At 45.0% G+C, this 23,953-nt stretch overlaps 1 long non-coding RNA gene and 1 pseudogene across 1 annotated transcript; both read right to left on the minus strand.

The window, feature by feature from the left end:
* Positions 1-676: 676 nt before the first annotated feature.
* On the minus strand, positions 677-22,087 carry LOC116546128. The gene is made up of 3 exons (XR_004266597.1): positions 22,077-22,087; positions 11,885-11,893; positions 677-798 (listed from the first exon to the last, which is right to left on the minus strand). It is a non-coding gene; the product is annotated as an uncharacterized LOC116546128 (long non-coding RNA).
* Positions 22,088-22,211: 124 nt separating this feature from the next.
* Positions 22,212-22,977, minus strand: LOC116546127 (annotated as a pseudogene).
* Between the last annotated feature and the right edge of the window lie 976 nt (positions 22,978-23,953).

The following is a 23,953-nucleotide window of genomic DNA, read 5'->3' on the forward strand; positions in this document are numbered from 1 at the left end:
AGACACAGAGCTAATCATGGTACAGCTGGGATTCCAGTGCGACTGTCTGACTCCCAAAGCCCATGCTCAGCCCAAACATCACTGAGCCCTGAGGCGCTCTGCCCCTGCCAGCCCAGGAACTCAGTGGCCCTGAGATTCACCACAGCCTGTTCGTGGTCTTGAGGATTTTGCAGGCCTACTGGGATGGAGGCTTAGCTGACAGAACAATTAGAAACTTCAGGAAATAATGGCAACTGTTGTTATATCAAAGCGAGTCAAGGTATAAGCCACACTCTGAGACTGAATTATGAGTCGTTTATTTTAGCTGGTGACTGAGAGGTGGCTAATGCCCAAAATTATCTCGGCCCCGAAGGAAGAGTTAAGGGGTTTCTTATACCCTAGTTTGAAAAGGGAGGGAAGAAGCTAGCTGAAGCAATTTTTCCACAGAAGCAGAGTAAGCAAAAAGTTAAAAGATAAACTAGTACATGAGAAATAAAACAGAACCAGGTGCAAGCGCTAGAGCTGTCATAAAAAGACATCCAACTTATACATATGGGGGCTCTGGGTACTCGACAGCACCTGCATTCCCAGGCTCTGCTGGTGCCACTTAACTCGGCCTCTTATCAGCAAATGCATTCCAGGATGTGCCCAGTGTCACCCTGCCCCAGCTACATACTGCATTTACCCACTTAATGAGGGGAATAACTAAAACGAATACACTAAGGTGGAGTCTGTCTGGCTCAAGAAGCTAACATGAAGCCTGAACAGCTCTCAGCTAAGAAAGAGTCCGTTTAAGCTAACAAAAAGCAGGTTATCACACTGTGAGGCTACCAGGAGCCATACCTCAGGTTTCCCACTGCCTGCCCAAAGGTCCTCATGCAGCAGGGGCTGATGTTGACCATGGAGCCACAGCCACAGGCTCTCTGACACTGTCCACAAGACAGCCTTCTCCTACCCTCTGCTAATCTGCGAGGCCCTCACCTTTTATTCTGTGTCACACTTAATGGACTGGAACCAAACTCCAATTTCCTCCTCAGTCAGAAGATGACAATTATCTCGTCACTGAAGCAGCTGCAGTTTTTGGAAAACTTTGATCTGGAGACAAAAGAAAAGGCAAAATTCTGACAGGTTCTGGGTGGAAGATAATAAAGGAAACTTGGGAAGGGAGGGAGCAGGGGTGAGCCTCTGGGGCTCTTCTATGAAGGGGTCCCACTCTCCCCTCCAGCCCCAACCTGTTCTCAGAATTGGATATAAATAGTTCCTCATCTAGCAGTTTACCATTGATTTTAGTCCTCTAATTAAACCCTCCATTGGAATAGGTTTCTTCCTTCTCTGTGTATCAAACCTTCCACATAAATCTAAGATGCAGATGATGGCATCAGAGAGTGTCGTCTTCGGGGTGGTGTCTGACTTTCACGTCTTCACTCTCCCACAAAGTGAGGGTCCAGTTGCTGACCTTCCTCCTTTATTAGTGTTGATTTTATTTTCCTAGAAGGTAGACAGCCAGGATCCATCAGAAAGTCTCTCTGGCCCCTGACTAACCCTCATCCTTTATATTTCCCATGCTGCACCAAGACCAGGACCACCAGGGTAAGGACATGTGCATAAAACAGGACATGGGGCCGGGTGCGGTGGCTCATGTCTCTAATCCCAGCACTTTGGGAGGCCGAGATGGGTAGATCACGAGGTCAGGAGTTCAAGCCTGGCCAAAATGGTGAAAACCCATCTCTACTAAAAATACAAAAATTAGCTGGGCATGGTGGCATGCGCCTGTAATCCCAGCTTCTCGGGAGGCTGAGGCAGAGAACTGCTTAAACCCGGGAGGCAGAGATCGTAGTGAGCCAAGATCGCACCACTGCACTCCAGCCTGGGCAACAGAGTGAGACTCCATCTCAAAAAAAAAAAAAAAAATAGGATATGGACCTGCATCAGGTTATGGGCTCTACAGAAGGGACCCTGAGGCTCTGTGATCTTTTGCCCTGATTCTCTGTGATGATAGACCAGAAAACTGAGGCCTTGGAAACAAAGAAGTTACTCAGTGATTAGAAACTGCCTGCCTTAGGAGAGGCCCAACTTCTCTCTTCTCCAATACATACCACCTAAGGCAGAGGCTGAGACTCCGCTCTGCAGCTTCACTACTCAAAGTGCTTGCATCCATCACTCATAGATAAGATAAACCCGACACCCCCATTCACAGGGGGATGTGGTAGGCTCTCAGGAAAGAAGGTTTGCTGAGTGCGGCAATCTCAGGGCTCAGTCTAGAACTCTGTCCTCACAAGCTTCAGAATCCTGGTTCCCAAACTGCCTGCCTGCCTGCCCAAGTCTCACACACACCCATATAATTCCCTATGGCAATTTCCAGCATCTGCAGGTCAGTGAGAAGTATGCCCAGAGAAGGCACAGCACCCTATGCCATCAAGGTGGTAGCAGTAATGAGCACCAGTTCTCAGCTTCCCACACAAGGCCTGCTCTTTGAACTCTCACCAACCCATAGCTCCATGACCCCTCTACTCAAGTCTCCCATTTGGAGCAGCCAAGAACCCTCAGCCTTCTTACCTGGAATTCTTTTTCTCCTTTTTTACACAGCTGGCCTGCAAAGACACCAAGCACCCCCCAGTTACCTCTATTGTGGTGGTATTTTAATAAGTCACAAAGTCAAGTTGTTCCCAGCTTCACTCTTCCCCAAATCCACTTTGAGCCCAGCTCTCCCAGGTTCTTTCTCTGGTCTCTCTATTGAAGGCATTCCAAGCACTGTGGCCACAGGAGGGCACGGCCAGAGGAGGAAGACACCCTGTTCTCTTGATGTGGAGAACTTCAGCTGGGAAAGAGGAGCCCTGTCCTTTACCCTCTGAAGTCCCTCCCTGCCACAGACCACCCACCTTCAGCAGCAGCACCATCTGGACTCTCTAAAATGGTCCCTACCTAGCAGAGTCAGAAACAGGGTTAGTGAGACTGTGCTTCCCTCACCAAGTTACATCCCAGCCCCCCGACCTCAGATTGTGAATAACTGCCCGAGTCAGCTGGTACAAAGCTTCCATCACGTCCAGGGAGCCCTGATTCTAGATTTACTCCCAACTCCGGCACTCACTGTGGGGGTCACCTTGGGCATGCAGCTGGGTGTCCCTGAGACTTTCTCATCTGGGAAGTGTGATGGAGACACCTTCCTCACAGGCCCTCCTGAGGACTCAGTAGCATGTGGCTATCACCGCTGTTCTCACCATCATCACCCTCAGGAAGATGCAGGCACAAGAACTCTCAAATTTCCTTCCTCCTTTGGACCTTATCATGACCCTCTGAGACTTGCACGAGAGGCTTCCTGCATTTATTTGCCCAGCTGCCTTTATGCCACACACCAGCACCATCACTGGCCAGGGGCTCATCCTCTGGACTCTATGGGTGTCCACATCCCCATACAGACCCAATGTTGGTGGAAAAAGTACATGATGTCTTGGTAGGCCTGGTTGAGCAGTGCCAGCTTGTCCCAGCTTCACTGGAATTGCTATGCCACAAGCTGGGTAAGAGGCTATGCCAAGACTTTACCTCCCTGATGATCCATCAAGGGAGATTCCCACTCAGAACTCTGTCTTTATCCACTCCCGTCAGTTAGTCTGCCAATAAAATCACACCTGGGCCCCACCCACAAGCTGCCAGCCTCCAGTGTGTCTGATACCCAGGGCTGATCACACCCACCTTCGGAAGGCTGCTGAGATCCAGGAGGACATATACACATCTTTGGCTCAGATGGTTTGCTTTAGCCTTGTATCCTGGGCCATCTCCTTTGGCTTTCAGAAGATCCCTTCCAGCCTCAGAGTGCCAAGTGGTGACCCTAGTGGCTTCTCCATGGGAGCCGAACTCACCCACTCTCCATTGCCAAGTCTCCTGCTCAGCCTTCCTCACTTTGCCAGAACAAACCTGGCTTAACAGACATGTCTAGATCCTGTGCATTTCTCTTTGTGGTGTTCAAAGAAAGAGAATAATTTCCATTTTTTTTCTAACTTAACCTACAATCTATTTATTGTAAAGATGTCCAGGATGCAGTAGATCTCCACACACGCACCCCAAAGGCCTCAGCCCTTGCTTTAGTGCCTTCTGGTTCTACTCTGTCACTAAATGTTTATGACCTTAAGAAAACTGGGGAAAAAATGATCAAATGCAATTCCATTGGTACCAGTGTGGTGAGGGTGAGTCCAGAAGGGTGAGCCTCACTGGGGTTATGTAGGAACTGTATACAAGATAGACATTGTAAGTGCATTTGGAGAAATGCGGGGAAAACTAACTGTTAAAACATGTGCTTTTGTAGCAGGAACGGCCGCGGGAAACAGATTTCCCAAACACTGAATACAGAAGGAAATAGTTTATTATTCCGCCGGGATCCTGGGCATAATTTGTCCAAAGCCCAGCTCATTTAACAAAGGAAGGTTTTGCCTTTATATAGGCTTATACTTTAGATGTTACACGTGGAAGAATCTTAAGTTTATAGCTTTAGAAATCACATATGAAAGGGTTCCGGTTTACAGTTTTAGGACTCACATGTGAAAAGGTCTCTGTTTACAGTTTCAGGAATCACATATGAAAGGGTTCTGGTTTACAGTTTTAGGACTGACATGTGAAAAGGTTTCTGTTTACAGTTTCAGGAATCACATATGAAAGGATTCTGGTTTACAGTTTTAGGACTCACATGTGAAAAGGTTTCTGGTTTGATCGTGTTTTAAGTAAAAATACTGTCTTCCAGAGAGTTTCCCCAAGACCAAGCGTGTTATTTTCAGGAATGAGATTCAGGAGGCGCCAGCTGGCCTGCTCTCTCTTCTATTGAGCTGCACAGTGGATGACAGAGGGGGAGGGAATCCCAGATGCCTGGGTCTCCTTCCTCACTCTGAATAAAGAGACCCCTCAAACAGGCTTTGTGTGAGCAACATGGCTGTTTATTCACCTGGGTACGGGCCAGCTGAGGCTGGAAATGGCATTAGCAAAGGGAGGAAGAATAGGAGTTGGTTTCATAGGTTTGGAGTGGGCAGTGGAAAGTTACAGAAGTTACATTTGGTGGGTTTTTGCAAGCTGCGAGGGGATCATAGGTTTGCAAGCTGGGAAGGGGTCAAAGGGTGTAGAGTTACTTGGCCAAGCTTAGTTACCAAGTTCAATGGCCTTGTCAATTGAGGCTGGAATAAGAAACAATTGAGAATGTCTCAGAGTTAAGTAGGCACTTCAGGGGTTGATCATTTCTTCCTCTTTCTATGATCTTACAGCCAATTTAGGTTTTCTAATTCTGGAAGGCCCTCCAGAGGGGTACGTGCAGTTCATGAAGGTCGACATGCCATCCGTGGCTTGGTCAGACCTTACACTAACTTTCATAGGTAACACTATACAGAAGTTAAGCTTTTTAACAGCCACAAGTTCACGGGTTCCTCTTACAAAATGTGGCAATGTGTGACGATGTGCCAATGACCAAAATATACATACATAGAACAACTTGCAGCATTTATTTTGTGTTAGAAATTGTCTTTCAGCCAAAAGTTTTTCATACATCATGGATATTTCCCATGTTGCTTGATGATTGGAAGAGAGAGCATTTTATGACATGTTCTTCTGGACACATTTTCATCGAAGGTTTCATGTCCCAAGAGGCAATGAGACAAGTCATGATAAAGCGGCCTCATCATCTGGGGTGACACTTGAGCTTCTCGGTCTCCCAACTAAGGAAATAAAAAATGCAGACACATCAAAAGTGAGGTTAGTGCAGAAGTTTAATACATGAAAAAAGAGAACAGCTCTCTGCTGCAGAGAGAGTTCTCGAAAAAGGGTCACCTTTCCGCAGTGAAATGCAAGAGTTTTTATAGATGAGCTGGTGGGAGGGAATATCTTTTCCACTTAAGGTTTAAAAGCTGGTTAGGACTAGTTGTGTCATCTGCACAGAGCCTGAATCTTTGGCAGCGCACACCCGACCTTTTATTATGCAGGTGGGTTTTTAGCCTGAACTACTCCAAGTTGCTTATCCCTTACTGTGCATGTGCTAAAACGGGGGTGGAGCCCCCTATGTTGGATTTGTCTGGCTCAAGGTGGTTTTTTCTTTTGGTGCAGCTGCAAGATCCCTGCCCATGCAGTCTCCCAGCTTTCTTATCTATGATTGCTCCCCAATCGTCCAGGTTGCTATTTGTTAAAGTGAAGTAATTTCTTGGGCTGCTTTTTGTTAGAACAAACATTCTGCCTAGGACTCTGCTCTATCTGCCTAGCTAGTTTCTGTATATCTCCACCTTAATGATAACTGTTCAGACATTAAGAGGGTCCTGGTAGTGGGAACAGAAAAACTGGAGACCACAAAGTACTTTAGAATAAGAATTCACCCTTCAATCAGCTTTAGTGTGAATTGTACATTTGTTATAATATCTGTTTCATGAACTTGTTGTACTGGACTGAGCGTAGAAAGCACCAAGGCAAAAGTATGCCAGATTGCAGGGTCATTTATTATGCCGGCGACCACAGAGGACTCACATCTCTCCAACCTGTGGTGTCGAAAGGAGGGTGCCAAGACTTTTTATACCCGAAAAACCACCTTGGGAGTGGGGGTGAGGAGTGAGGATGGGGATAAAAAGGTTTCGGACATTCCAAGGGCCAGAGGATTCTGTGATTCACCTCCTGGGCGGAGATGAGGGTGGGGGTCTCCGGACATTCCAAGGGCCAGGGGATTCTGTGATTCACCTCCTGGGCGGAGATGAGGGTGGGGGTCTCTGGACATTCCAAGGGCCAGGGGACTTCTGTCATTCTGTTTGTTATTTCAGTGGTTTACAGAAGTCAAGATAAGCATTTGTTTACACATTATCTGGGTAGTGATAGAAGTTACAGATCTTAGTTACTTATTACAAGTCACAGGAGCCAGGATGGAATTAGCCTGGGCTGCTTATTTTAGTTATTACCGGTAAGCAAAGGCTAGCAATTCTGGCACAATATCACAAACTAATGAATATAACAAGAAAGGAAAACATATCTTTTAAGAATCTAGATGACAAACCGTCTTCCCACAGCTTCTTTGCGTTTCCCTGTGTCTAGAATTTAGTCATTTCAGTGTAGATTGTCTTCTTTGGAATCACCAGGTGAGGAGAAAGCCTAGGCTGGCAGGCAGGACACGGTGGATTACTTGCTGGAGAGGTGTTTTGTGGGGTCACTAAAGGGGCAGGCACTGCAGCCCACAGGAAAGCCTCAGCCGCAATGATCTCTGGTGCTGCCCTAGTGGTGTAAAGCAGCCAGCAAAGCTCCGATTCCCTGTCCTGAAGGGCTACCTCTGCCATGCAAGCCCCAGCCTTCAGGAAAAAGGGCATATCAGGGAGCGCCCCACGTTCCAGCCTTGTCCTGAGCTGAGCCTGCAGCCTGCACTAGGGCATGACTTCTAGGTGTGCCAGTCTGTTCTGGTCCTTAAGGAGGCAGAAGACAACTTTTGTCCCCAAATCGCTGCCCTGTTGGCCAGGCCTGGGAAGGACTAAAAGTCTGCACAGCAGTTTGCAAGATTCTAGCACCCAGTTGTCCCATTGTGATGCTAAGGAGGATAGCCAAAGTATGGGGGTGGGGGGAGGGGAAGACGAAGAGCAAATAGGAGAAGAAGGCGAGCTTCCAGAAAGAGGCCCATTGCAAATGCTTAGTGCCTGGGTGTGTGTGGGGATTGCTGGGTACTCCTTGGGTGCAAGGCCATGGGCCCTGCTGGAGATCGCCAAGATAACCACCCCTTGCCAGGGGTCACAAGAGATTGTCTGAAAACCTTTGGAAATGATACATGCTCCCATTGCTCAAGAACTGGAAGAAACTGCAGCTGCAGAAGCTGATCCAGGCTGCTGGGGGAGCAGGGAACTGCCTCCAGTACACTTTGGACTGCAGCCTGGGCATGCAGCCTTGGTCTGGGGCACCAGTGGAGCACAGCCCATGCCTCCACCAGCCTCACTCTTTTCTGGCTTGCTCCTCTGGCTGTGCCAAGATTCCAGCAGCCTGATCTTTGCCCCACCTGAGAAATGTGCAAAGTTAGGAAGGCAGAGCAGTGGGAGTGGGGAAGGTGATCGCCAAGAGCCCTGCTCAAGTTCTGGGCACTGCAAGAAGAAAGGACAGAGGTGGTCATCTTGTTCTGCTCAGAGAGGAGAGCAGAGGCCAAACACACTATCTTTTTAGGGGGACTCCCATTCAAATCCTATCCAGTCTTGATGGTCCTACACTTCTGCAGACTGAGAAGATAAGGCTCAGGTAGCTGGGCGTGGCCACAGAGGTCCGAATGCCCACCTCGAAAAACCCACAGACTGACAGCACTAGGGCCGGCACCCGCAGAGGCTCTTTCTAGTCGGCAGGGCGGTGGACTCCCGCATTGGCAGTAGGCAGCTCTCTGGACCCATCCACCAGGTGCCTGCCTCCAGTGAATGAGATCGTTAAGGCTGATCAGGCACCTTGTTGACAGGGCTGCTGAGATTCAGCACAACCTGAACAGATCTAGACTCAGATGGGCCGCTTGAGCCTTCATTGTCCTGGGCATCCTTCCTGGCCTTCAGAAGGCCCCTGTGAGCCTCAGTGGGCCAGGCCCTGACCCTGGCTGCATCTCCCTGGGAGCCCCATCTCACCTGCCCTCCATCCTCAGGGCTCCTCCTGAGCACGATCCAATTTCCCAGGACAAGCCTGGCTCCCACAGACATGCCTGGACCCTGTGTGTTTCTCTTTATGGTGAGCAAAGAAAGAAAATAATTTCCATTTTCTTTTTTTTTTTTTTTAATAATTTTACCTGTAACTTATTTATTGTAAAAAGGCTTATGCTGCCAGAGACTTGACCCACCCACCAGGAGGCCTCAGCCATTAATTCAGTATTTTCCCAACCTACCCTGTCATTTAATATTTTCACTCTTAATAAAATAGGGGGAAACATGAGCAAGTGAAATTTCACCGGCTCTGGTGCTGTAAGGATGGGCCAGAAGGTCATGCCCATTAGGATTCTCTAGAAATTCTATAGAAATAAACAACTCAAGATTTGTTTGGGCAGATTGGCATGGAGAAATAAGCTTCAAAACTTCTAGCACACAAAAGTTAAGCTTGTTAGCAGCCATGAGCTTGCAGATTTTTCTTCCTAAATTTGGCAATGATTTTTACTGTCTAAATTGCCATGATGGCCACATATATATGGAATAGTTTGTGCCATTTGTTTTTCTATTACAAATTGTGCATTTTGGCCAAAGTGTTTCATATATCATGATTACTTTCTCACTTTGCTTGAAAATTGGAAGTGACAGCCCTTTATGGAATGTTGTTTTTGACACACTTTCGTCTAAGGCTCTGTGTCCCCACAGTGCTGAGAAGACAAATAGCCATCACTGTTCAATTTTGATGGGGCTGGGAGAAGCAGGTGCCATTTGAGAATACAAAGTATCCTAGAATTAGAATTCACTCTTCAATCAGTTTTAGTGTGAATTGCACATCTATTAGAATAGCCTGTTAGTGAACTCTTAAGCTTTCAAGGAGAGACAATTGTCACCTTTAAAAAATTAAAGTGACCAATGGACTTTGCTCAGATGTTTGTTTGTTTCTGGTGGAGTCATGCCATTGTAGATTGTTTCTTTTGGAATCACTGGGTGATGAGAAACCCAGGGTGGTGAGCTGGACAACATAGAGTCCCTGTGGGGGAAGTGTTACTGGGGTCATTAAAGTGTCAGCCACTGCAGTGGGAAAGCAGCATTTGAGATTCTCTCAGGCACAGCCTGGGTGCTGGGTGAGGCAGCCAGTCCAAGAGCTTATTCTGTATGTGGACGGGTGACCCCAGGCCTGGATACAAACTCCAGAATCCAGAAGACAGGCCCGGGCCAGGGACTGCCTTACACATTTATCACTGCTGTGTGTGTGTGTCCTGCATCTGCCAGTGGGTGCCCCAATCTTTCCTGCAGTGCCGGGTCCTGATCCTTTTCTTCTGGAGGCTTCAGAGGACCTTTCATTCTGACCCCTGGCATGTTCATGTAAACATGGCAGGACCCCAGCTCTGCACATTTTCATCTCTATGGTGCCAGGTGCCCCATTGTGACAAAGACCAACTGCCCGATTGTGACAAGGAGGATAACCAAAAGAAGGGGATTAGGGTTGCAAAAAAAAAAAAAGGCAGGAGAGATGCTGTAGGTAGGAGGCCTGACATGACTGTCTCTAGCCTGGAGCTTCTGGGTGCCTCACGGCGCAGAGTTGTTTGCTGCCAGAGCAAGGCAATCCACTGTGCTGAAAACTCTCATCGTTTCCACCCTTTCTCCATCGAGGACACTTGGCTAACCAGCCAAAGCGCTAGTTCCACGTTTGGAACAACGACTGTGAACCATTGCAGAAACTCCAGCTGGCAAAACACAAGCATGAGCCACGGAGCACTCCACATGTCTAGGTTGTGGTGAGCTGGAATTGCAGCCCCCACTGGGCTCCTGACTTATTCCTGGAGTGCGGAGGTTTTGATCTGTTCATTCTGGAGGCGGTAGACGACTTTCCTTTTGGACTTTCTGCATGTTCACCTGACCCCTGCAGGACCTGAGTTAAGTGGGGCTCCCGGGCCTCGTTGGTGTCGAGTGCCCCAGTGTGATGAAAGAGAGAATGGCCAAAAGTTTGCCAGTGGTTAAGGAAGAAAAACAGGGGGAAGAGAGGAGCTGCAGGGAGGAGGCACCACAGGATCGCCTCCAGCCTGGGGCAGCTGACTTGGTGAGGCTGCGTCTGGGTCCTGCCTTGGCAGGTGTGGCAATAAACTTTGCTAAAGATGCCATCATCCCCACTGTCAACCAGTGGTGCCTGGGTGTATCTGAAAACCTTGGAAAAGTGTTCACATTTTTGGTGCTTGAGTAAACAAATAAGCGGAAGCTGCAGAGGCTGTTCCATGTCTTCCAGTGGTGTCCAACCTGCACCCAGTGTCACCTGGATATCAGCCAGGGCTGCAGTCTTGGGCCTGGACAACTGTGAGAGCATAGTCCTTGCCACTACCTCCCTCTTTGGATTTCTCTCCTGGTTGTGCTGAAGTTCAAGTCTTTTGGTCTCTGCTCTGCCCAGTAAGAGTGCAGGGGTGGAGAGGAGAAGGGGTGAAGTCAGGAGCCTTGTTCCAGTGCTGAGCATAGTGAAAAGTCAGAAGAGAGGTCATAATCTGGTTGGTTGTACTTGAAGGGGAGAGGACAAAGCCCATGACATTCTGCTTTTTTAGAGGACTTACCGTTCAAGCCCTATTTGGTCTCCACAGGCCTTTGCTTCCAAACACGGAGGAGTTGGGGCTCTGTTACACGGATATCTAAAGAGATCCTAACCCTTTCCCTGAACGATGGAGAGCCTAATATCTCTAGCCCAGCACCTAGTAATGTGACTTTCTTTTGCTAATTGTGCCCTCTGTAAATAAGAATTATCTGAGCCCAGGTCAGAAAAGAGAGTCACATTGCCTAGTTGATTGATGCATGAATATTTTAATATCTCCCCTGAGAGAATAGCCCAGGCAGGGGAGTCACATCACCTATGTCCTTTGCCTAGGTATAGTTCATTTTTTCAGATGAAGTTGGGGCTCTAATGCACAGATCCAGCCCACTGTTGACACTGTGACTCATGTACTTGGACAGAACTCACAAAAGGTGTTGACTTTCATATTTGGGACAAGTCACGTGCAGTATTGGGACTCTCATGCTTGGACCTTTCTGTGGGTGTGAAACAACAAACCACTGGGTGAAGCACCCAGGCAATGTGACTCTCCTGCTTGTGGCCTCCATACACTGGGCATTGTGACATAAGTCCCTTAAGGGACTTACCTTTCAAGCCATATTTGGTCTCCCTTGGCCTTTGCTTCTGAGGATGAAGGAGCTGGGGCTCTGTTACATGGATGTCTAAAGAGATTATAACCCTCACCTTGAATGACCGAGAGACTGATACCTCTAGCCCAGCATCTAGGTAATGTGACTCTTTCTTGCTATTATGGCTGCCTACATAAAAGCTTGAGACACACACTGAACCAAGCACCCAGGCAATAAGACTCTCCTGTTTGTGCCCTGCCTATCCTGGGCAATGTGACATATCACTGAGTCTGGCACCCAGGTGATGTAACTCCTTTTTTGGGATCTGTCAACAGAAGGGATTGTGACATATCTCTGGCCCATTACCCAGGTGATGTGACCCTCTTGCCTTCTGTTTACCCACAGGTAGGATTGTGACCTCTGCCTAGGCCCAGCACACAGGCATCATGATGTCTCTCAGATGTGAAACCACCCAAGAGAAGAGATTTTGGCTCTCATAGATAGATTTAGGGCACAAGGTAAGGTCCTGAGTCTCTTACTTGCAAAAAGTTACAGAAAATTCTGACACACACACACACATACATATTACGAAGACTTCAGGTGGTACAGAGAGCTTCATAACACAAACCAGAACACAGGTGATATTGTGACTCTCATAGCCACATCCTGCTGAAAATTAAAATTGTCACACTCATACATGGGCAGAGCCCACTGGTGAGCTCCTGAATCTCACATGCAGGTAAAGTCCACAATTGGAATTGTGACTGTTATACGTAAACCTGGCCATAGGTGGGATGGTGCCTCATTTCTGGAACCAGCTCACAGGCCCAGTAACGACTCTAATACCTGGACCCAGCCAATAAAATAGATGTTTGCTTTAGTAAGTAGGCTTATGGAAACAGGTAATGTCCTGGGTTTCTGACTTTTACAAATGTCACAGAGCCCTACAAAACTCAAGCATATTGTACAATACCTGCAGGTGATAAAGAGAGTTTTATAACAGGGTCCATCATGAAGAGGAAATTGTGACTCTTGTCTACATACTCCGCTGATAGTATGGATTATCATTCACCTTTATGGAAAGAGCCCATTGTTGAGATTCTGAATCTCGCACCTGGAGGCAATTGAAAGTTGGAACTGTGACTCTCATACATGGATCCAGACCACAGGTAAGATGGTGACTTTTGGATCAAGGTTAAACACCCTGTGAAGCTGCATCTTCTTAATTAGAAACTGTTTTCAGATGAGGTTGGGGCTCTCATGCACAGATCCGGCCCACTGTTGACTTTGTGACTCATGTACTTGGGCAGAATTCACAAAAGGTAGTGACTTTCATAATTGGAGCTAGGCCATATGTAGTACTGTGAATCTCATTTCTACATCTTTCTGCAGATGTCACTTCATCACATAAATCTGCCCAACACCTGGTTAATTTTACTCTTTTACCTGGGTCCTGTCTAAGCATGGGATTGTAACCTCTACGTAGGCCAGCCACATGGTGATATGACTCTCCAGCCTGGGCTCTTTTCTCAGAGAATATTTTGAAATATTTATGCGCCAATTACCTAGGTGATGTGACTCTCCCCTCCATCCTGGGCTCAGCCCACAAAAGGCATTGTGGCATATCACTGGTTCCATCAACTAGGTGATGTGACTCTCTTCTCCTGCCTGGGCTCCGCCCTCATTAGTGTTTGCAGGTGAGGTTGGAGCTTTTATGCATGAATTCTGTCCACCATTGAGATTGTGATTTGTATACTTTAAAACAATTGATAGAAGGTGTTATTTCCTATGCCTTGAGCCAGAATATGTGTGAAACTGTGAATCTCATCCCTGGACCTTCCAGTAAATGTGACTTTGACACAATTTCTTTTTTTCTCAGTACCTGATTGACTTTACTGTCTGCATGAGCCCTGCCAGCAGTTGGGGTTGTCACAAAAACCTGGCCCAAACATCTAAGTGATTTGACTGTCCTGACTTGGTCCTGCTCACAAGGAGCATTGTAATGTGTCTTTGAGCCCATCACCTTGCTGAGGAGACTCTGTACTCCTCCCTGTGCCCTGCCTCCAGTAAGGTTTGTGTCATAAATCTGGGCATATTACCTAGGTAATATGACTCTCCTCTCATGCCTGGGCACTGTTAACAGGGGGGATTGTGACATATTGCTGGATCCAGCACCTAGGTGATGTGGCTTTTTTGACTGGGCTTTGCCTATAATGGGCATTGTGACATATCACTAAACCTAGCACAAAGGTAATGACCTTCCTGTGTGTGTCCTGCCAATGGAGAGATATCAACATTTCCCTGGCCCAGTATTCAGGTAATTTGACTTTCCTTTCTGGTTCTGCTCACAGGTGGGGTTGTGACATATATCTAGGCTCAGGCAACCGTCATGATGATAACTTTCTTACATGGACTCAACCAGTAGGAGAAATTTTGACTCCAATAGCTGGGCTTAGGGCAACAACTAAGATTTTTGGTCTACTAATTGTGAAAAGGTCACAGAAGATTATGATACTCACATGTGTTTTATAAAGCCCTTGGGGTATACAGATAGTTACATAGCAGGACCCAGCAAACAATGAGCTTGTGACTCTCACAGACAAATATAGCCAACAATTAGGACTGTCACCTTCATACATGGACAGACCCCACTACTGAGATTCTAAATCCTACATATGGGTGGAGTTTAGAGTTGAAATTGTGACTGTCATATGTGGATCTGGCCTCAAACTGGATGATGTTTTAACTTTGACTTGGAACCTTTCTTACAACAATGTAATTTTGCATTTTGGCCAAAGATAACTTTTTTTTTTTTTTGGCAAAGCCATTTTTGTAGAGAAATATGTATTTAAATATAAGAAATCTATTATCTTTTTAATACAGCATGAACAAATAGAGCATTATATGCTTATTTTACCTAAGCTGTTCTCTTTCAAAAAGACTAATGTAATGAAAAACTTGAAATTTTCTCTGCAGTATATTTTTTATCCAGAATACATAAAAAATGCTTAATTTAGAACAATTTTTTAAAACAACTGGTTTTTGGCCAAGATTCAAGAATATCTTATCCAAAAACAATCAACCAAAGACTATCAATTAAAAATTAAGTGACAGTACTTAATTTTTTTTCTTTGTTTTAGAGATAAAATCTCACTACGTTGCCCTGGCTGTAGTGCAGTAGCTAGTCAAAAATGGAATCATGGTGGATTACAGCTTGGGCTCAAAGAATCCTCCTTCCTTAGCCTCCTCAGTAGCAGGCACTAAATGCGCATGCCACCACACCTGGCTATAATTTTAAAAACTGTTTTTACATTCTTGTACATTTTTGGACATTGGGAAACAAATATATTTTGACTCTCAAAAAAAAGTTCTTGGTGGCACATTAAAGAATGAATCAATGAGTTTATAAAACACAAGAGGCAGGCTACAGTTATTCCAACATAATAAGAAACAACATTGTGCCTTTGCTTTTGTTTGAAGAGAAATAAAATGTTTCCACTCAAGTTTTAAGTGTCAAAATAGCTAATTACTGTAAAAATGTCACCCAAAATTAGTAACATTATTCAGAAAATCAACTACTTTCAACATAAACCATTTTAGTTACACTTTACAAGAATTATATTGTAACTTTCATTTTTAAGAGTCTTTTTTTTTACCCATTTATTTATTTTATTGCATTTTAGGTTTTGGGGTACATGTGAAGAACATGCAAAATTGTTGCATAGGTACACACGTGGCAGTGTGATTTGCTGCCTTCCTCCCCATCACCTACATTTGGCATCTCTCCCCTTGCTATCTCTCCCCAGCTCCCCACCCCCCACCGTCCCTCCCCTATTTCCCCCCAACTGACCCCAGTGTGTAGGTGCTCCCCTCCCTGTGTCCATGTGTCCTTATTGTTCAACACCCACCTATGAGTGAGAACATGTGGTGTTTGATCTTCTGCTCTTCTGTCAGTTTGCTGAGAATGATGGTTTCCAGGTTCATCCATGTCCCTACAAAGGACACAAACTCATCGTTTTCGTTGGCTGCATAATATTCCATGGTGTATATGCGCCACATTTTCCCTATCCAGTCTATTGTCGATGGGCATTTGGGTTGGTTCCAGTTCTTTGCTATTGTAAACAGTGCTGCAATGAACATTCGTGTGCATGCGTCCTTATAGTAGAACGATTTGTAATCCTTTGGCTATATACCCAGTAATGGGATTGCTGGGTCAAATGGAATTTCTATTTCTAGGTCCTTGAGGAATCGCCACGCTGTCTTCCACAATGGTTGAACTAACTTACACTCCCAACAACAGTGTAAAAGTGTTCCTATTTCTCCACATCCTCTCCAGCATCTGTTGTCTCCAGATTTTTTAATGATCGCCATTCTAACCGGCGTGAGATGGTATTTCAATGTTGTTTTGATTTGCATTTCTCTGATGACCAGTGATGATGAGCATTTTTTCATATGTTTGTTGGCCTCATGTATGTCTTCTTTTGTAAAGTGTCTGTTCATATCCTTTGCCCACTTTTGAATGGGCTTGTTAGTTTTTTTCTTGTAAATCTGTTTTAGTTCTTTGTAAATTCTGGATATCAGCCCTTTGTCAGATGGGTAAACTGCAAAAAAATTTTTCCCATTCTGTTGGTTGCCAATTCACTCTAATGACTGTTTCTTTTGCTGTGCAGAAGCTGTGGAGTTTGATTAGGTCCCATTTGTCTATTTTGGCTTTTGCTGTCAATGCTTTTGGTGTTTTGGTCATGAAGTCCTTGCCTAAACCTATGTCCTGAATGGTTTTGCCTAGATTTTCTTCTAGGGTTTTTATGGTGTTAGGTCTTATGTTTAAGTCTTTAATCCATCTGGAGTTAATTTTAGTGTAAGGTGTCAGGAATGGGTCCAGTTTCTGCTTTCTGCACATGGCTAGCCAGCTTTCCCAACACCATTTATTGAACAGGGAATCCTTTCCCCATTGCTTGTTTTTGTCTGGTTTGTCAAAGATCGGATGGTTGTAGATATGTTGTGTTGCCTCTGAGACCTCTGTTCTGTTCCATTGGTCTATATCTCTGTTTTGGTACCAGTACCATGCTGTTTTGTTTACTGTAGCTTTGTAGTATAGTTTGAAGTCCGGTAGTGTGATGCCTCCCGCTTTGTTCTTTTTGCTTAGAATTGACTTGGCTATGCGGGATCTCTTTTGATTCCATATGAAGTTTAAGGTGGTTTTTTCCAGTTCTGCGAAGAAGGTCATTGGTAGCTTGATGGGGATAGCATTGAATCTGTAAATTACTTTGGGCAGTATGGCCATTTTCACATTATTGATTCTTCCTAACCATGAACATGGAATGTTTCTCCATCTGTTTGTGTTCTCTCTTATTTCGTTGAGCAGTGGCTTGTAGTTCTCCTTGAAGAGATCCTTTACGTTCCTTGTTAGTTGTATTCCTAGGTATTTTATTCTCTTTGTGGCAATTGTGAATGGAAGTTTGTTCTTGATTTGGCTCTCTTTAAGTCTGTTATTGGTGTATAGGAATGCATGTGATTTTTGCACATTGATTTTGTATCCTGAGACTTTGCTGAACTTGCTTATCAGCTTCGGGAGGTTTGGGGCTCCTAGAAGACGATGGAGTCTTCTAGATATACAATCATGCCGTCTGCAAATAGAGACGATTTGACTTCCTCCTTTCCTATTTGAATGTCCTTTATTTCTTTTTCTTGCCTGATTGCTCTGGCTAGAACTTCTAATACTATATTGAATAGCAGTGGTGAGAGAGGGCATCCTTGTCTGGTGCCACATTTCAAGGGGAATGCTTCCAGTTTTTGCCCATTCAGTATGATATTGGCTGTTGGTTTGTCATAAATAACTTTTATTATTTTGAGATACGTTCCGTCAATACCTAGCTTATCGAGGGTTTTTAGCATAAAGTGTTGTTGAATTTTGTCAAAGGCCTTCTCTGCATCAGTTGAGATAATCATGTGGTTTTTGTCTTTGGTTCTGTTTATGTGGTGAATTACGTTTATAGACTTGCGTATGTTGAACCAGCCTTGCATCCCTGGGATGAAGCCTACTTGATCATGGTGGATAAGCTTTTTGATGTGCTGTTGCAATCGGCTTGTCAGTATTTTGTTGAAGATTTTTGCATCTAGTTCATCATGGATATTGGCCTGAAGTTTTCTATTCTTGTTGAGTCTCTGCCGGGTTTTGGAATCAGGATGATGTTGGTGTCATAAAATGATTTGGGAAGAATTCCCTCTTTTTGTATTGTTTGGAATAGTTTCAGAAGGAATGGTACCAGCTCCTCTTTGTATGACTGGTAGAATTCAGCTGTGAACCCATCTGGACCTGGGCTTTTTTTGGGTGGTAAGCTCTTAATTGCTGCCTCAACTTCAGACCTTGTTATGGGTCTGTTCAGGGTTTCGGCTTCTTCCTGGTTTAGGCTTGGGAGGAGGCAAGTGTCCAGGAATTTATCCATTTCTTCCAGGTTCATTAGTTTGTATGCATAGAGTTGTTTGTAATAATCTCTGATGATGGTTTGAATTTCTGTGGAATCTGTGGTGATATCCCCTTTATCGTTTTTTATTGCATCAATTTGGTTATTCTCTCTTTTCTTTTTTAGTAATCTGGCTAGTGGTCTGTCTATTTTGTTGATCTTTTCAAAAAACCAGCTCCTGGATTTATTGATTTTCTGAAGGGTTTTTTGTGTCTCTGTCTCCTTCAGTTCTGCTCTGTTCTTAGCTATTTCTTGTATTCTGCTAGACTTTGAGTTTTTTTGATATTGCTCCTCTAGCTCTTTCAGTTTTGATGATATGGTGTCAATTTTTGATCTCTCCTTGCTTCTCATGTGGGCACTTATTGCTATATATTTTCCTCTAGAGACTGCTTTAAATGTGCCACAGAGATTCTGGTATTTTCTGTCTTCGTTCTCGTTGGTTTAGAAGAACATCTTTATTTCTGTCTTCATTTCATTGTTTATCCAGTCAACATTCAAGAGCAAGTTGTTCAGTTTCCATGAAGCTGTGCGGTTCTGGGTTAGTTTTTGAATTCTGAGTTCTAACTTGATTGCACTGTGGTCTGAGAGACTGTTTGTTACGATTTCCGTTATTTTGCATTTGCTGAGGAGTGATTTACTCCCAATTATGTGATCAATTTTAGAGTAGGTGTGATGTGGTGCTGCGAAGAATGTATATTCTGTGGATTTGGGGTGGAGAGTTCTGTAAATGTCTATTAGGTTTGCTTGGTCTAGGTCTGAGTTCAAGTCCTGGATATCCTTGTTAATTTTCTGTCTGGTTGATCTGTCTAATGTTGACAATGGGGTGTTAAAGTCTCCCACTATTATTGTGTGGGAGTCGAAGTCTCCTTGTAAGTCATTAAGAACTTGCCTTATGTATCTGGGTGCTCCTATATTGGGTGCGTATATATTTAGGATCGTTAGCTCTTCTTGTTGCATTGATCCTTTTACCATTATGTAATGTCCCTCTTTGTCTCTTATGATCTTTGTTGCTTTAAAGTCTAATTTATCAGAGATGAGAATTGCAACTCCTGCTTTTTTTTTTTGCTCTCCATTTGCTTGGTAGATCTTCCTCCATCCCTTTATTTTGAGCCTTTGCGTATCCTTACATGTGAGATGGGTTTCCTGGATACAGCACACGGATGGGTTTGTCTTTTTATCCAATTTGCCAGTCTGTGTCTTTTGATTGGGGCATTTAGTCCATTTACATTTAGGGTTAATATTGTTATGTGTGAATTTGATACTGCCATTTTTTGCTAGCTGGGTGTTTTGCCCTTTAGTTGAGCTGGTGCTTGTTGTTCCTTTATATGTGTAGAGCCTCTTTCAGGAGCTCTTGTAGAGCTGGCCTGGTGGTGACGAAATCTCTGAGTACTTGCATGTTCCCAAAGGATTTTATTTTTCCTTCACTTATGAAGCTTAGTTTGGCTGGATAGGAGATTCTGGGTTGAAAGTTCTTTTCTTTAAGGATGTTGAATATTGGCCCCCCACTCTCTTCTGGCTTCTAGGGTTTCTGCTGAGAGATCTGCTGTGATTCTGATGGGCTTCCCTTTATGGGTAACCCGACCTTTCTCTCTGGCTGCCCTTAGTATTTTCTCCTTCATTTCAACCCTGGTGAATCTGATGATTATGTGCCTTGGGGTTGCTCTTCTTGATGAATATCTTTGTGGTGTTCTCTGTATTTCCTGGACCTGAATGTTTGCCTGCCTTGCTAGGTTGGGGAAGTTTTCCTGGATAATATCCTGAAGAGTATTTTCCAGTTTGGATTCATTCTCTTCATCACATTCAGGTATGCCTTTCAAACGTAGATTAGGTCTTTTCACATAGTCCCACATTTCTTGGAGACTTTGTTCATTCCTTTTTACCCTTTTTTCTCCAGTCTTGCCTTCCCATTTTATTTCATTGAGTTGATCTTTGACCTGTGATATCCTTTCTTCTGCTTGGTCAATTCAGCTGTTGATACTTGTGCATGCTTCACGAAGTTCTCGTGTTGCGTTTTTCAGCTCCATCAATTCACTTATGTTCCTTTCTATTTTGTCCATTCTCGTTAGCATTTCGTCAAATCTTTTTTCAAGGTTCTTAGTTTCTTTACATTTGGTTAGAACATGTTATTTAAGTTCACAGAAGTTTCTTACTACCCACCTTCTGAAGTCTGATTCTGTCATTTCATCACACTCGTTCTCCATCCAACCTTGTTCCCTTGCTGGTGAGGAGTTGTGATCCCTTGTAGGAGGAGAGGTGTTCTGGTTTCGGGTGTTTTCATCCTTTTTGCGCTGGTTTCTTCCCATCTTTAAGGATTTATCCACCTGTCGTCTTTGTAGTTGCTGGCTTTCAGATTGGGTCTCAGATCTTTCAGATTGACGTTCTGTTTGTTGATGGTGAGGTTATTTCTGTTTCTTGGTTTTCCTTCTGACAGTCTGGCCCCTCTGCTGTAGGTCTGCTGAGGTTCACTCCAGGCCCTGCTTGCCTGGGGTTCACCTGCAGCAGCTGCTGAACAGTAAGGGTTGTTACCAGTTTTCTTCTTCTGCTATCTTTGTCCCAGAAGGATACCCACCTAGTGTCAATCTGATCTCTTTGGATATATAGGTGTCAGGGAGCTGCTTGAGGAGACGGTCTCTTCTTTATAGGAGCTCAAATGGTGAGCTGTGAACTCTGTTGTTGTTCATTCAGAGCTGCTGGGCAGGTACGTTTACGTCTGCTGCAGCAGAACTCATAAACTGCTTTTTGTTCCCAGGTGCTCTGTCCCAGGGATTTAGGGCTTTCTTTATGAGTTTCCGTTATGCTGCTGCCTTCTTTTTTTTTTCCTTCAGAGCTGCCCTGCCCAGCAAGGAGGCAGCCTAGTCACTGTCGGCCTGTAGAGGCTTTGCTGAGCTGCTGTGGGCTCCACCCCGCTGCCGGGTGAAATTCCTTGCAGTCCTGTTTATATGGGTGTAGTTATAACTGCTTTGGCGATGCTGGCCTGCATCTCTTGAGGCGGAGTCTCTCTGCTGTGGCGGGTTGCCTTGGCAACGGCGGGCTGCCTCAGCAATGGCGGGTTGCCTTGGCAACGGCGGGCTGCCTCCGCATTGACTACCTCCGTCCTGGCGGCCTCGGTAATGGCGGACGCCCCTCCCCCACAGAACTGGACCGTCCCGGGTTCAGCTGCGCTTGCTGTTAAAGTCCCAATCCAGAGTTTCTGGTTGCTGTTCTTTTGTGGGGGCGGGACCAGCCGAGCCTGATCGCCTGGCTCCCTGCCTCAGCTCCTTTTTTAAGTTGGTGTTCCAGTCGCCTGTTGAAGAGGCGCCGGAGTCTGTTTGTTTTCCCCTGCGGCCACTCACTGCGCTGGCTTAAACAGCGGCACTGAGGTTTGTGGCGCTTTTTTTTTTTTTTTGCCCTGGAATCTACTGTCCTGGTTCCCTTCTCAGTCCCCTTTTTAAACAGACGAATGGGCAACTTCCCATGGCTCCAATCGCCAGCCAAAACGGCACCCGGACCGGTGTATTTTGTACAGAGAACTGGAGAACCGCTGCTCTGTGGCGCTGACAAAGCAGCCGCGCAGGGCAAAGCAGCGGCCCCGGCCGGCACAGCCGCGCTGGCCAAAACAGCCGCGCTGGCGACCGTGGAGCCCCTCCGCCTGGGAATTTCCTAGTCTGTGGGCAATAAAAATGCGGCGTCCACTCACCCTCTGCGCTTTCACTGGGAGCTGCAATCCTCTGCGCTTTCACTGGGAGCTGCAATCCTGGGCTGTTCCTAAATGGCCATCTTGGATCCTCTTTAAGAGTCTTATATCTCCTCAGTATTATCACAAACCACCTTGTTAGATTTTAAATTAACTAATTTTAACCCAATTTTAATTAAAAACTGCTCACAGTCCCAAGCAAGCAATACTACTGCACATTACACTCATATTTTAGGAACATGTGCTTCCCCTCATATCCCCAAACTGACAATGCATCTGTGAATTACATTCCATTATCTGAATTTATAACACTCAAAATCTTATGCTCTTTCACTGAACAAGAACATGAATATACCTCTAGTCTGAAAATACTTCGTGAACTCTGAAGTGATTCTCTATGGAGGAATTTGACTAGTCACCAGCATACCAATATCCCCAATATGTAAACAAATTTATTTTACTCCTTTCAACTCAAAGATCTCATTGCATCATGTACTTGGTAAATTGTTACATGGGTGTGAACAATAATCCTTGTTTGTGTAAATTCTTATAAGACTTGTGGTTAAGTAACCCTAGTAGTGCTTCCTTCGGAATGACCACCATCTAGCCGATACATTGTTCTTACTTTTTAATGAAAGCATCTATATTCTTGCCTTACTTCAATTAAAAAATAAACCGATGCAAAACCACCCAACCTTTATTTAATCGAGACAAACTAAAAGATGTGTTTAGTGATGGTGCATAAATACGGCAGGCTCATCAGATTTTTCACAGGTCCTCTCTTTTTCTCCCTGGAAACTATTTGTATATGAGAAAAATTGGACTACAATTAGATGCTGTTGAGTCCTTATTTCAAACATTCAAATTTTTGTTTGATAGACTACTCTGACTTAAAAGCCTTAACTAGTAACATATAAAGGTGCTTAAAAGCTCCAGAGTTAGTATCGTCTTCTAGGGTACCAAACATGTTACTTTTCAGAAAACTATGGTGGCAGCTGAATTTGTGCAAATGCATTTGGGAGCACTTTATCACTTTATAGCTATTGGGGAACTGGTGGACTGAAATGGTGACATTTTCTATACTCCAATTTTCTCATTGGTAATTAGCAGGATGACAAGTCATAATTTCACGGTAATTCTGCACATCCCCGGAAAAGAGAGGATGTGGCGGCTGCGGTTCCTCTTTTGTCCCCTCCCAGAATTGTCTGGCGCTTCAATCCTTCCCTGGTGCGGTCAGCAGGAGCCACTTGGCGGTGCAGATGGGCTCCGGGTATAGCGGACACGGCAGGCTCTAAGGTGGCGCCCAGGGGCCAAGGGGAGCCTTGCCTACCGTGACTGCCACTGGGACTCACGTTTCTCTCCTGAGAGCCGGACGAGACAGCTCCAGTTCCAAGCTGCAGCAGCAGGAGCAGCAGCCAGGAGACAGCAAAAGCCCGAGCTGTCGGGAGTCGGACGGTGAGGGGTCTTGTGGGAGGGTCTACGCAGGACGCCCAGCTGTTGGGGCCCCGGGGCCAGGCCTGAAGCTGTAGCGGGGCGACCACTTCACAGGTCGATGTCAGCGCGCAATCCCCGGATTTTATTTTTCCTATAGTTAAATTGTATTCCATTGTGTGTATATACCGCGTATGCTCTATCCATTTACGCCTTGATGAAAACTAAGATTGATTCCATATCTGGGCTACTGTCAATCGAGCCATAATAAACATGGTAGTGCAGATATCTCTTCTATACACTGATTTTTATTTCCTTTTAACATACACTCAATAGTGGAACTGCTGGATTATATGGTAGTTTCATTTTTAGGTTTTGGTTTTTGTTTTGAGAAATCTGCATAGTTTTCCCTGAAGATTTCTAAAAAATAAATGAATAAATAAATCTAAAAATGTTCTAAATTTACATTCACAGCAACTGTGTATAAGTGTTCCCTTTTCTCCACATCCTCATCAAACCTTGTTTTTTGTTTTTCTTTTGGTCTTCTTGTGGCCATTTTAAATGGGGTGAGGAACGACCTCATGTGGTTTTGGATTGTATTTTCCAGAAGATTAGCGATGTTGGCCATTTCCTTAGGTCTTTTTTGGGAAAATATCTATTCAGATCTT

The sequence above is a fragment of the Sapajus apella genome, unplaced genomic scaffold (genome assembly GCF_009761245.1).
Source record: "Sapajus apella isolate SASKATOON/1434 unplaced genomic scaffold, GSC_monkey_1.0 scaffold609, whole genome shotgun sequence".
Taxonomy (NCBI): domain Eukaryota; kingdom Metazoa; phylum Chordata; class Mammalia; order Primates; family Cebidae; genus Sapajus; species Sapajus apella.